Below are 12,915 nucleotides of genomic sequence, written 5' to 3' on the forward strand. Positions count from 1 at the left end.
CATGTGCCTCTTAGGCAACTTCCATCCATATGCCAAGCATCCCAGCTGGCCAGCTTTTGCTTTCCAGCTTATGAAAGCTTTTCACCTCTACTGCAATCCACTCCAGCAGCACAGTCAGTTCTGGCCATTACATATGATACCAAATACACTGTAGGAAGTGCTAAGTAATTCTGTTTTGAAAAAAAAAATAATTAAAATACAAAGTAGGATAGCTACAATTCAAACAATTGAGATTATTTAGTGCATAACCTTGTATCAAGAACAACACACTCAGTACTTCTTGCAGTGTTTTCTCATTTCTAATGTTCTTTCCTCTTTTCTTATTACTTCAACTCAGTAGCAAAGACAGCATTTTTTTTTCTCCAATACCTGTTCAATAATGCATCTCAAAGTTGCAGGAAAAAATTGGGTAGATTTGTAAAGATTTTTAGCTAACCAACTAATATAGATGGGAGAGGGAAAAAAAGCAAAGTTCTAGATGCATAGGTTTCCTGAGATCTTAGAGGCAGCACATTTCAAGCTGAATGTGAATTGTTTGTTCTGCATTTAATATAATGTTTTTAATCTGCGTGAAAGAACAGTGTGACTGGCATCTCAGAAGCAGAGAGGCAGAAGTGTCAGCAAAGCAAGAAACAATAAGGTCATTTGTTACTCCCAGAGAGAGGGAGAGACAGGAACAAATCTTTTTTATTTCTACATCTACAAAGGATGTGAATAGTACTGTTTACACATATATGTTACACTTACGTGGTGACAATCAGCTAGGTGTGCCTGTGCTCTGTCTTGAACACCCAGTAAATGCTCTGGTTAGCAACGTCTCATGTAACAACTGTGCCAAATTTGGAGAAATCATACTGTCCAAAAGGCACCTGCCCTTCTCTGTAGACTCATGCAAGCTTGGTAATGTTCACCCAGGTACTTCAAATACAGATTCAAAATGTTTCAGTCATTCATACTTGTACTAGAAGTACTACAAAAACAGCTGTCTCCAGACCTGAATTCGAGGGAAAAATATTTCAGATGAAAACAATATGTGTATCACTTCATTTTGAATCTGATTGGATGCCACAATCCTGTGTAGATCTGTTAATATCCAACTATTTATGGCCAATGAAAACACACGTACAGGAGCATTACCAGGTGCTCTGCATTTCCACAGACAGACCTGTGGAAGCTACTGAGACTACAGTAGTATTTCCTGCTCTGCCCATTTTGTGGACCATTCAAGAACTCAGTTATGTCGCGTCCTTCATTCCAATATAATATAATATAATATAATATAATATATAATATAATATAATATAATATAATATAATATAATATAATATAATATATATTCACTCCTACTAACTTTTTTTCCTGCTACATGTGTTTCAGTCATTGTATCTGACAAAAACTGAACTCAGAGTAATTCCTTTCTCCAGCATTTATGTGTATGCATATGTATACATCTGCTCATACCTGCTCTGTCTATTTTTAAATGCAAACTCTTGAGTGCTCTGGAGTAAGAAGTTATGAGAATAAAGCAAGGACAACTTGATCACCTCTCTGCCCTTTTTATACTGCTGGTGTTTATTTTTGTCATATCGGCCTTGATGTGATATCCAGCTGACATGAATACGTTTTCAATCAGCAATCTTAAATGTAGTGAAATGTGACCTGAAACCTCAAGAATTGTTCCATGAAAACTAGCTCTTTCTCAATTGAATTAGCTAGAAATAATTCTGATGTATTTTGCTTCAACAGTGTGAAGTGGAAGAAGGGTGCTTTTAGCAGAGCCAAGAAGTTTGGTTTAAAATAGCTCAGTATGGGGAGGCACAGTATCTTAATTTAGCCAAATGTTACGGTGGCTCAAACACTTCACAAGTTTTTTTTTGATTTTCAAGTTTTTCCTGATTTCAGCTTCTGCCCAGTCTAAATTTACTTGCCGTTTTATGTAAGAGACGAACAATATAATCTGCCAAATTTTGTTTATAATGTGCAGGCATCTGATTTCCTACAGTTTCCTACAAATTATGAGGGCAAGCTTAGAGAAGACCCTCATTCCCTTACTGCAGCAGCGCAGTTCCAGTGCAGGCTGGCAGGGAGAGTGCTGAGGGAAATTGGAGCCTGGTAGTGTGGCACATATGTACCCTCACACCATGCCAGAGTGTCCTTGCTGCCCGGGCAGCCCTTCCTAACTTCTCCCTTTCTCTGCAGCTCCAGCAAAGGTGGAGTCTCTGATCTCAGTCTGCATGAGTTACTTTGTATTTTTAGCAGAATATGGGAAAATTATGATGTTGGAAGTTCAAGAGAAGGAAAATGCAGGAGGAAATTATGGTACACATTTCCTTTCAGTAGCAGGCAGTGAAGTAAAGTAAGTAGTCTTTTACTTGTGACTGTTTGACGAGGAATACCTCTGGGCTCTGTAAGCAGTAGCTGTGGTAAGTTCCCTAAGTGCAGGCAGAGATGATCCTCCAGAACTCCTCCAGGACGTTTGGAGTACCTTGAGTTATACCCTTAATTACAATACTTAACAAAGAAATATCATTTTTTAATCCAGTAACTGTGTTTGCTTGGACATCTCTTAGTGATTACACCTGATATAGTCTAGCATCAGGCATGAGTGCTTGGATAAATAATTAACAAGGAATATAAGTATTGTAGGCAGAAACCAGAATTATAAATCAAGACTTTGGCAAATGATGGACCACCAAACTGCAGGAAGACTTTTTTTCCACCTCATTTGCCACAGGTAAAGTCAAGAAAGCAGAGCTAAAAAAATTATATTCTGCATTCCGGTATTCTATATGCCACACTATATCAAGGTACAGATGTGGAAAAGCTCCTCAGTCATACTGTGCCATTTTGAAGAGCAGCAAGCAAAGAAGGGAATAAGCAGAAATAAGAAATACCATGGAAATTTTAGTCTTGTGGTATTAAATCCTAACTGTAGCACATGCTGGCCTGTGTTGTGCTTCATTCTTACTTTTCCCTTTGCTTTGAGAAAAGGTACCAAGCAAATCCAGATCTGATATTTCCACAAAGCAGAATCTATGCTCTGGGCTTTTACTCAGAACTTTCTATCACTGTTGCTCATTAGCATGGGGTTAAATAAAAAAAGGAGCTGCGGGAATAATATGAAAAAGAAGTGATGACAAGCAAAATATGTGGCATACATCACATGAAAAGTAGTTAAGGACAATAAGTATAAGCAATAAACTTGGAAGCCACAGCATCAAATCCCGGACAAATATTTATACACATGTATACAAAAGCATATTTTACATAATTATCAACCAGGAAGGATGTCCTTTGTCAAGTTTCTTATTTTTCAACCTTTGAACTGTCACATGGATCCTTTCCAAGTGGTATATCTACCCTGTATAGTTCTTTCAAGAGTAACTGTGCTATTTACACACTCTGGGAGTCGGAGACCGTACTTCTATATCAACTTTGTTTCCTTGGCTGCCTCAGTGGGATAGGAGCCTGATGGGTATTTCTCTTCAGAATGTGTGAGCAGCATAATAATTAGTCCTGGCCAGAAAACAAGCACTCAGTTTCATGAAAGTTGGTGGGGTTACTGCAGTTGCTTTTCCTCAGCACTAAAATTAAACTTTGAAAAATATTTTGCCCAAGAAAAGTACAGCAGCCGCATCAGAAATCACGGTAAGATCCCTCACTGATAGGATGTAGCTTTGGCATAGGTCTCACTTACTTCTCATAGCTGTTCCTTTTTTTTAGAAGTTACATATATCTCAAGTAAAAAATACTTTCTTCATAGCCTGATTCATGTTGAATGCTTGATTCATTAAACACGGGTCTCCCATTCTGCAGGGCAGTGCTTTAAACAATGTGTTTGTGAATGTTTTTGAATGTGTTTTCATTTAGTTTGCCTAGTACATAATTTTCTGACATGTCTAAACAGAAAGGCATAACAAAAAGTGATGAAGGTCATACAGAAGAATGAAGCAATCTGTTTCCCCAAGCTGTTCTGGAGCTACTCCATAGATTGTATCCCCACTCCATCTCCCTCCCCACCAGCAGTGTTTTTGTATGTAGGGGGTCTATTGGCACATCACCTTGTTCCATGACAAAATCAATGCACAAACCCCAGCTATGTCTTTGTTTTGTTATGAACCCACCACTTTGGCATAAAAAAAAAGAAATTGGGAACCGAAAAATACAAAAAGCAGCACTGGTGCCAGCAGGAAATCCTTCAGGAACAGCAAAGCTTAGGATGCACCTGTAGAAGTGCCAGACTCTCCAAGCAAAGGGGAAAGAGCAGATGGACTGACACTCAAGGGAAACAAGCACGGAAATGGGAGAAAGATGCTTGGTCTGAAGAGGGAGAATGTTTTGGACCCTTTGGGATCTTTGTTTACAGTAAACAAAGAAAAAAAATGAGTAATTGGTGTCTGTTATCCTGTCTCACACTGAACAGCACCACCAGTGCTGTCGTGGCTCCAGCTGGCTACAAGTGAGCTCACACAGCAACAAGGGGGGAAACAAGTGCTGATCAGATAGACAAGGGAAAAGAACTAGATTGTGCAAATCTATGTGGAGAAAGATTAAGGAATAGCTGTTCCCAAACACCTCTTCCCTGGGCATGAGGTTTAAGTGCCCATCCAACCGTATTGTTATTAATTGTGAAGCAGTCAAAACTGCAGAACAGTTTGAAACATCTGAGCTGAAGGACAGATGTCACGACTTCTGAGAATGCTCAGGGTACATCTATGTTCTTGTCAGTGTATCTTACCAGTTACTTGATCCTACTGAAATAATCTAGAAAGAAGCATCTTAAAATCTAGTAATTCCAGTGATATTTCAGCAGAGCGCAACACTAATGGAGAAAGCAAGTCATTAATTCAGGGATATTAAGATCTGGTGTAGGCCTTGAAAAGCTCTCATCTCTTCTGCTGTCTCCATAGCCTGGTGTGAAACAATGACATATAAAAGATTGGAGCTAGTTTTCTATGGGATGTTTGGTAGGAGATTCCTGATCAGAAAAGTTTTTAGAAAAAATAACATATATATATATATATATGTATTGATTGATTGATTTATATATACATACATACAAATCAAAAAGCCTTTCAAAACATCCCTGAATCACTGCTAAAAGAAGAACTTCATGGAAAAATAGGCAAATAGAAAAAATGATCCATACAAAGACAAATAAATCTTACCTATCCAGGCAATCAGAAAGATTTTGTTAATTTACTGATCAGGAAAATGTAGCACTTACTGATAAAGGATTTATCCTCCATACTAAAACAGAGTGTTTGAAGAGAGGAAAATAAACTTTGCTTCCTTTCTTTCTCTAGTTGTGACCTCCCATTTGAAAGTAAGGACATTTGAAGGACAAAATAAGGTGAGATAGAGACTGTGCTCTAGGATTCAAGGACTCAGGGGAACTGAAGAGTCTACAACTTTTTGTGCTTTACCAAATCTCTAATGGAAATAACCTTGGGGGGAAAACCCACAGAAAAAGTAATTGATCCTGACATAGCCATGCTGTAACTCTTTACCCCAGCTTCCCTTAATCTCATCTATTGCTTCCAAAAATACTAGTCTAAGAGGAAGCATGTCATAAAATCTTTCTGAAATGAATAGTGGATGAGCGTCAGAAACCTTGTTGTAAAAGCCTGAACATCACAGATCTCCATGAGACACTTCTGTATGCTATAGCAACAGATCTCCCAAAGAATATCCAGAAAGTTATCCAGAAGGGATAGTTTCTTCTACTGTCTAGAGAGCGTTGTCAAGAAGATGAAGCCATACTCTTTTTCAGGGATGCACAGTGAAAAGACTAGGGGCAATGGTCAAAAAGTGAAGCGAGTGAAATTCTGCTTAAACATTTAAAAAAAAAAAAAAAGGCACCATGAGAGTAGCTTCCCAGAGAGGTTCTGGATTCTTCATCCATGGAGGTTTCCAAAACTCTACTGAAGGACACTTTGAGCAACCTAATGTAATATTGAAGTTAGCTAGGATTTGAGCAATGATTTGGTGGTGGGACCAGATAATCTGCAGACATCCCTAAATCATTCAGTGACACTGTGAGTATTCCAAGAATGGCAATGACTAAATATTTTCTTTCTGGAAGGGCCTGTTGTACATAGTACTGTCTCCTTTTTTCATTCCATAATGCTAATGCATAACTGGAAAGGCAGCTTTATTTTTATAACATCGTTAGCTGTTTTAGCAGTCAGTCATATTGGGTGCATTTATTTTAAAACCTGAGGGCTAAAGGTTTTATCAAGGACATTTAAAATTCTAATTTAGGCAGCACAAATAATATTCCACAGCATGTTGGATTCACAGTCTGCCTTAAGATACCTGGAGATTTGCTCGTATATGTAGTTTACTTCAGCTATTGTCTTCAAGGAAAGATTAGCTAGATTTCCACCTGTCTTCCATTCCATAAAAACCCAGTATCTTTGGGGACCTGTCTGATAAAGTTCTTTAGTTCCATTAATTATTCACTAAAAAGCATTCTGCAAATCATTATCACAAAATTATAGCTTCAGAGAATTATACAGGTTGAGTCATCTCTCAAAGACAAGAGTATCTTTGCAGTGATGTAAGTCAGCTTGTCCTTATTACCCTCAGATGTGTCTCATCTGGACACAGGGACTTGTATTCAACCAGTGTGCTTCAATGGTCCATAACTCAATCTTTCTCTACTATGGGTAGTAATTTGCTCCCCCAAACTCCTGCTTGTGTATTGTAGGCACAAAGGCCCTGGGAGACCTGAGAACAGACCTTGCCAATGAAGAGTATGTCCAGTTTTTGAATCACCTCTGCTTTATCTTGTTCTTTGAGACAGAGTTACCTACACCATTCAGCAGTGGCTCCATTTTTTCCTTGGTGTTTGTCCTGCTTTGCATGTGCCTGTTGAAGCCCTTCTTTGTGCCCCTCCATACCTCAATAATTTTAAATTTGGTTCAGGTTTGGCTTTCTTAATTCCTTCCCTGCATGTCTGTCACACACACAGACCCAGCTAGGACATCCCTGGTCCCACAGCTCTTGACTTTAGAGGCATCCAGCTCACATCCAGAGCTGGCCCTTAGAGACCCATTCACTCCCCTTGCTCCCAAGTCATGTCACCGGCTCACTGGCTCCTCCAGCTTGATGTCCCCTAGTGCTCACACAATCCCTACACACCCACACTCACTCCAGCCAACAGCACCAGGGGCACGGACCCTCCAACCCATGCTCTGTACTCACACCCCGTACAAACACAGACACACACAGAATGGAAAGCCATCACCCAGGGAAGAGCTGGGAAGGAGTTAAAAAAGCCAGGACAGACTGCCCTGGTCAGGCACAGAGTATGGCCAGCCAAGCAAACTGGCCTGCCAACTATTCACGTGCAGTCGCCCCTTTTATTCCCTTTTCCCTCTATTTTACCACTCTTGTTCCTCACGAATTACCTAAGCCCCTCTCTTGTCCCACCTTTGCTTCCCCGCCAAAACATCCTATAATATGTCTTCTGTAATTATGAACTGCTTTTCTCCTGCATCCCACAACATATCCCAGGCGGGATATTATTTGGCTTCCCCATCCTGTCATTGTGTCTCTGAGCTCCTTTGTGGGTGTGCAGATAAGTTTTACCACATAACTTAACAGTCTGGGCAATACTTCTACATCCCTCCCAGATAGTCCATCCCTGCTTCTGCTCTCCCCTTACTCTTTCTTCCAACATTTAAACTCAATCAGGAATTCCTGATTTGGCCAAGCTGGCCTCCTGCCACAGCTTCAACTTCCTGCCCTTTGGGATTGGCTACTCTTGTGCTTTGAGGAGATTGTCCTTGAATCAACTTGCTCTCTTGGCCTCCTTTGATGTTCTTTGGCTCCTGGGGTCACACCCACAAGGTCTCTGGAGAAACCACAGTCATTCAGTCACAAATGGCTCCCTGAGTCCATAGGTTTTGACCTATGCTAGTAGATCAATTCATCCCAATAAAACACAGTGAAGCACCACTTCTTCACTGCACCAGGTCACTGAAAGACAACCCAGTCACTGCTGGTGCCCAGCACCAGAGGACTGAACTGATCTGCCCTTTACATATACAAACTGAGAAAGTGGGGCTGAGGCAGAGGGCTGTAGAAGATGTCAAAAGAAGCTCAGAGGGTGAAGGGGGGATCTCCCAGAGCAACCCAAGCAGGTCTGCTGGGCCCTGTCCCATGCCTGTCTAAATTTATTCCCATTTGCAGATCTGACAGGAGATAAATGGATGGACCAGACCATTCAGTGACTCACACAGGAATGAAACAGCTTTGTGCTGGGGGCCTTATGTCATCCCCCATGCTGCCCTTCAGCACTGCACAAGTATTTTATGTGAGAAGCAGGAGGGAAAAGGGATGGGGGAGGAAGACTGGCATGAGCCTCTGGAAATACAGGAGGGTTTTTTCTTGAATAAAGACTTCTCATTTTAGATGTTACTTTGTCATGTGCTGCTGTGCTGGCTCTTTCTGGCTCTATAATTCATAATTGGTTCATCAGCCTTGGGGTGCAGTCCAACATTAAGCTCTTTATGTGTGTGTTTCTCCACATTATTTACACAGAAAGCAGAAACACTATCATATTTGTTAGATTTTATCTGTATCATTACTTCTTTCTTATATGCTCAACTTCCTGTACGGATCCTAAGATAAGAAGCAATCTCACCACATACAGCCAGAGGTGCATGTAGGGTAGTAAAAAGGTCACCAACAAAAGCTATGAGGCACAGTGGTGACATTTGGTCCTCCCACACTCTCCTTGTATGAGAATGCATAGGAAAAGAATAGTACGTTCCAGTTGAGAGAGCAGGCTGCATTATTGAGAGGAGACAGGCATTGTGCTTGTCAGCACAGGCTGATCTAGCACTCTCCTCACTCAAACCCCTCAGCAACACATGAAACAAAATGAATTCACTTCCACATGGAAAAACAGGCTGCTTACAAGTGATATAGATGAAAGAGATGGAAAGCCCCAGCAGCCTGTAGTGGGTAAACTACAAATAGTGACTCATCAGTGCCATTTTCCAGGATGATTTCCTGCACCCCAGATCTGGCAGCTCAAACCTTTTGCTCTGTCATAGAGCAAAAGAATCACAGAATCATTCAGATTGGAAAAATCCTCTGAGATCATTGAGTCCAACCATTAACCTAACAGGTCAGGTGGGTCTGCTCTTGCCTGTTGCACTCCACAGAGGACTTGTGCTTGAAACAGCCTGGATGACTTTGCAGTTTCAAACCTACATGCTGTAATGGGGGTTAACCCCAAAAGGTGCCATCAGCGTGGAGCAATGTGCATGCATCCACAACTAGATGCAGTGATAACAGTGATGAGACATGGTGTATCTCCTACCCAAGTGGTAACGTGTACAACAGCAGGTAATGGCAACAGTACATCCCTCTACTTCTCCTGATCATGATATCCTTACTTGCAGTAAAAATAAGAATAAAGTGGCCATATTCAGAACACCCAGAGAGTGCAAAGTCCCATTTATGAATAACATAAGTATCTGGGCTTGAGAAAGTAGTTTCACACCACTTTCTATCCAATAATTCTTAAATATAAGGATGCCTAAGATCTAGTGGTGTTTCTGTTTGCACTGAAAAGTCCTGGGTGTTTAAACATGAGTGTATTAGCAAGTTCAGAAGTGTCCATTAGTGACTCAGCGACAGGAAGCAATGAAGAAATTACTGATTTTCCCAACAAAATAGTTCAGGAGCACCCCTAACACAAAATGCAGTAGCAATGAGTCACTGTAAATGCCCACACATACATAAAAAGCATTCTTTGTTTTGATGACCGGTGCACAACTAATTTCTCTACAATTTTTCAGGATAACTAGAAGAAGAGTTCAGAACTGAAATCTCAGAGGTTTGAAGAGCTGTAAGTGTAACAACAAAGTGATCAAGACAATACCACCATGCTGAAGAAGACATGCAGCCTGTGTTCACAGCAACAGATATAGCTCTGCAGAAGACACAAATGGGATGTTTTTCATGTCCTTTAGATGGTCACCAGTGCAAGTTCACAGTTAAGGCACCGTTGTCTGTCAATCTCTTTGTCCACCTGTAGCTCTAGGTTAGGTGCAGTGGGAGCTGCCACCAAGAAAACACAGAAAAACTTACAGGTTGAATAACTCATATATCCAGCTCACCAAGATAATTTACATTTTTGCAGTGCCTGCAGAGGAGGTGAAAGAAAGGAGAGCTGAACTGGATGCCCATACAGTGAGTTAAAAAGGCTTTTTTCACAGGAGCTATTGTGTTTGGTTAGAAATGGCACACTCTTCACAGCTGTCACTTTGTGCTAGCTGGTTTCCTTGTTCCTTATTTATCACTTTATTTTCAGTGTTCATCTCAAACCTTCTCTAAATGTTACGACAGCATTTGCCCTGTGAAATTGGGAAGCAATGAGAAGATGACTGTCACTGATGAGAAGTCACTGCCATTCCAAGAAAAGCCAGGAAAGATATAATTTCTTTAATTATTATAACAGCTTCTGTTCTTTTCAGATCAAATTTTCTCATTCATAAGTTCTGCTTAGAAGCAACACCCAGTAATTACAGGTGTCCACAAGACTGGGAGTGTTTAATAGCACTGTGAATATTGTGGTTATTTTGGAAAGATTAGTCCCACCGGCTGCACACCACCTTTTCTAGAAACCAGCAGTTTCTACCATGAAGGATTTTTTCTGTCCTCAGCCATGCTTTGGGTGCCAGAACTATCTACATTTGACAGTAAAAAAAGAAAAAGATAAATCAGAGTGATCAGACCTTGGGAATAGCTGGTGGATAATCTGTTATCCCTAGTTGCCTCAAAAATACCATCCAGAGAACTTGCAGGTAGCAAGTGGGAGCTTGCTGCTTTTCTCTTACAATACTCCTATGCTGCCTGATAAATTGTATGTAATACAGGCCCATTCTTTTCAAGTTCTCTGCTGCAACACATAGTGTAAAAGAAGAGGCTGGCAATTAGGTTCCTGAAATATTTCTGTCTTCTGATCTTTTATACCCACTTTCTAATCACCTCACACAAAGATTTAGTGTAAAGGCTGTCAAAAAAGTGCACACACCTTGATAAGATTAGTTTAGATTTGTTATCTTGGAAATTCACACGGCTTAGAGGACTCCAAAACTTGGCTATCAGTTTATGAGATACAGTGCTTTCAAAAACTGTGATTTTCCTTATAGAATGCAAAAATAAACACTGGCAAAACAGTTCAAGAGGAATACAGATCCATGAGCCCTATACTGCAATCGCAGGGGAAATCCTAAATTTGGACTTCCTACAGAAATAAATTCCTGTGGAATAAAGTCAGACAGCTTAAGGTTGTCTGTTTAGGAAAGAAGTGAAATCCAGCTCACTCCAGAGACCTAAGGGGATGCAAGACCCTTGCAAAACACACTGCTTTTCACCTCCCTTTGTTGTTCCTCATTTCACTTTATCTTCTGTTCTTCCCTCCCATCCCATTCAGGGAATACTCTTTCATCTCTTCTTTGCTGAGGCAGTGTTATTATCTTAATTATGCCTCTCGTGGAAATACTCTAGGGCCAGAAAGTTTGCAAGGAGTGATTTCATGCTCACATTCATATTGGGAAACTATACTGTCTTCTGAAGCACTGGGAGTATGTGTTTTTACTGTCATTTCTGCTGCTTGCTCAGTTCTGCTTGTCCTATTTATTCATCTTGATTAGGCTGCCAAGGATAGCTGAAAGGAGGCTTAACATTTACTTGTCTCTGACACTCCTTATGTAGTTTGAGGTGTTACCAAATCAGCAGTGAGGGCACCTCCCAGAGCCACTGAGTCCACACTCACCTTATTTATTTATTCATTCTTGGTGAATCAATGAGAAGGAAAAAAGTTTGCACAAATCAGGCTACTGAAAAATAGTGAGGTTTAAGAGTTTTAAATTTTAAATTAATTATTCCACCGTTCCACTCTAAAAGTGACTCTTGGACTTACTGAAGCTATATATGTTCAACACCCAGAGCAAGCAGAGACTGCAGCGTTACTGCATAAACTGCTTAGGTTAACTAGCTGATTTTTCCAACACGGTATTTGCTTAGATAATGAAACTAAAAAGCACAAGTCAAAAACACTTTAAAAAAAAAATGGAAAAATAAACCAAATTCAAGAACCTCTCTTGTATATAATAAAGTACCACAAAGTTCAGTTGTGAATACCTTATGGTCATATTTACAGGATGATAAAAACCAGGAACAAGTAAAGATCAATCAACCAAACCTGCCAAGGCAAAACCCATGTGCTTACTGACAGGAAGATGGGAGAAAACTTCCATTATGAACTAATTCTTTCTGACCTGTCCCCTACAGATCTTCCTGCAACAAGCAGTGTCATAAAGAGAGAACAGTTGTTATCTCTCTTATGAAGAGATGACACTGTTGTAACTAGCTGACCACTTCGGGTCTGACAGCTTGGTATGTCACTTCAAAACAGAGGTTTCAATTCTGCAAAGTTTGCATGATTTCTGGGAAAACAGGATCAGAAAAATTCATATCATGTCCTTAGCAGACCACTTGCCAATGCAAGCTTTGGTTAGAGCACAGCATTTCTCAGTTCTTTCAGAACTGCTTAGGCCTGACTGAGATGTGTTATGAAAGTCCTTTTTTAGATAGTCTGTTAAAGACAGATTCTTGGTAAGCAATAGTTAAAAATTTATTAATAATTTATAGTTAACATTCTGACACTGCATAGCTTCTTTTGTTTAGATTTTGAGATTTGAGTCTTATTTTGTGTTGGTTTTTTGACTAAGGAAGTAGAATCGCCCTATTTGGAGAGGACAAGAAGGAACTAACTTCCTCTTGCAGAGAACACTTAATACTTCTTAGATGACAGACTTGTCTTAGAATTAATTTGACAACTAATCCGAGCCTATGGGCAAGGGAGAGAAGTAAAATAACCCATTGTGT

Source organism: Manacus vitellinus, unplaced genomic scaffold (assembly GCF_001715985.3).
Source record: "Manacus vitellinus isolate BGI_N305 unplaced genomic scaffold, ASM171598v3 scaffold_0_pilon, whole genome shotgun sequence".
Taxonomy (NCBI): domain Eukaryota; kingdom Metazoa; phylum Chordata; class Aves; order Passeriformes; family Pipridae; genus Manacus; species Manacus vitellinus.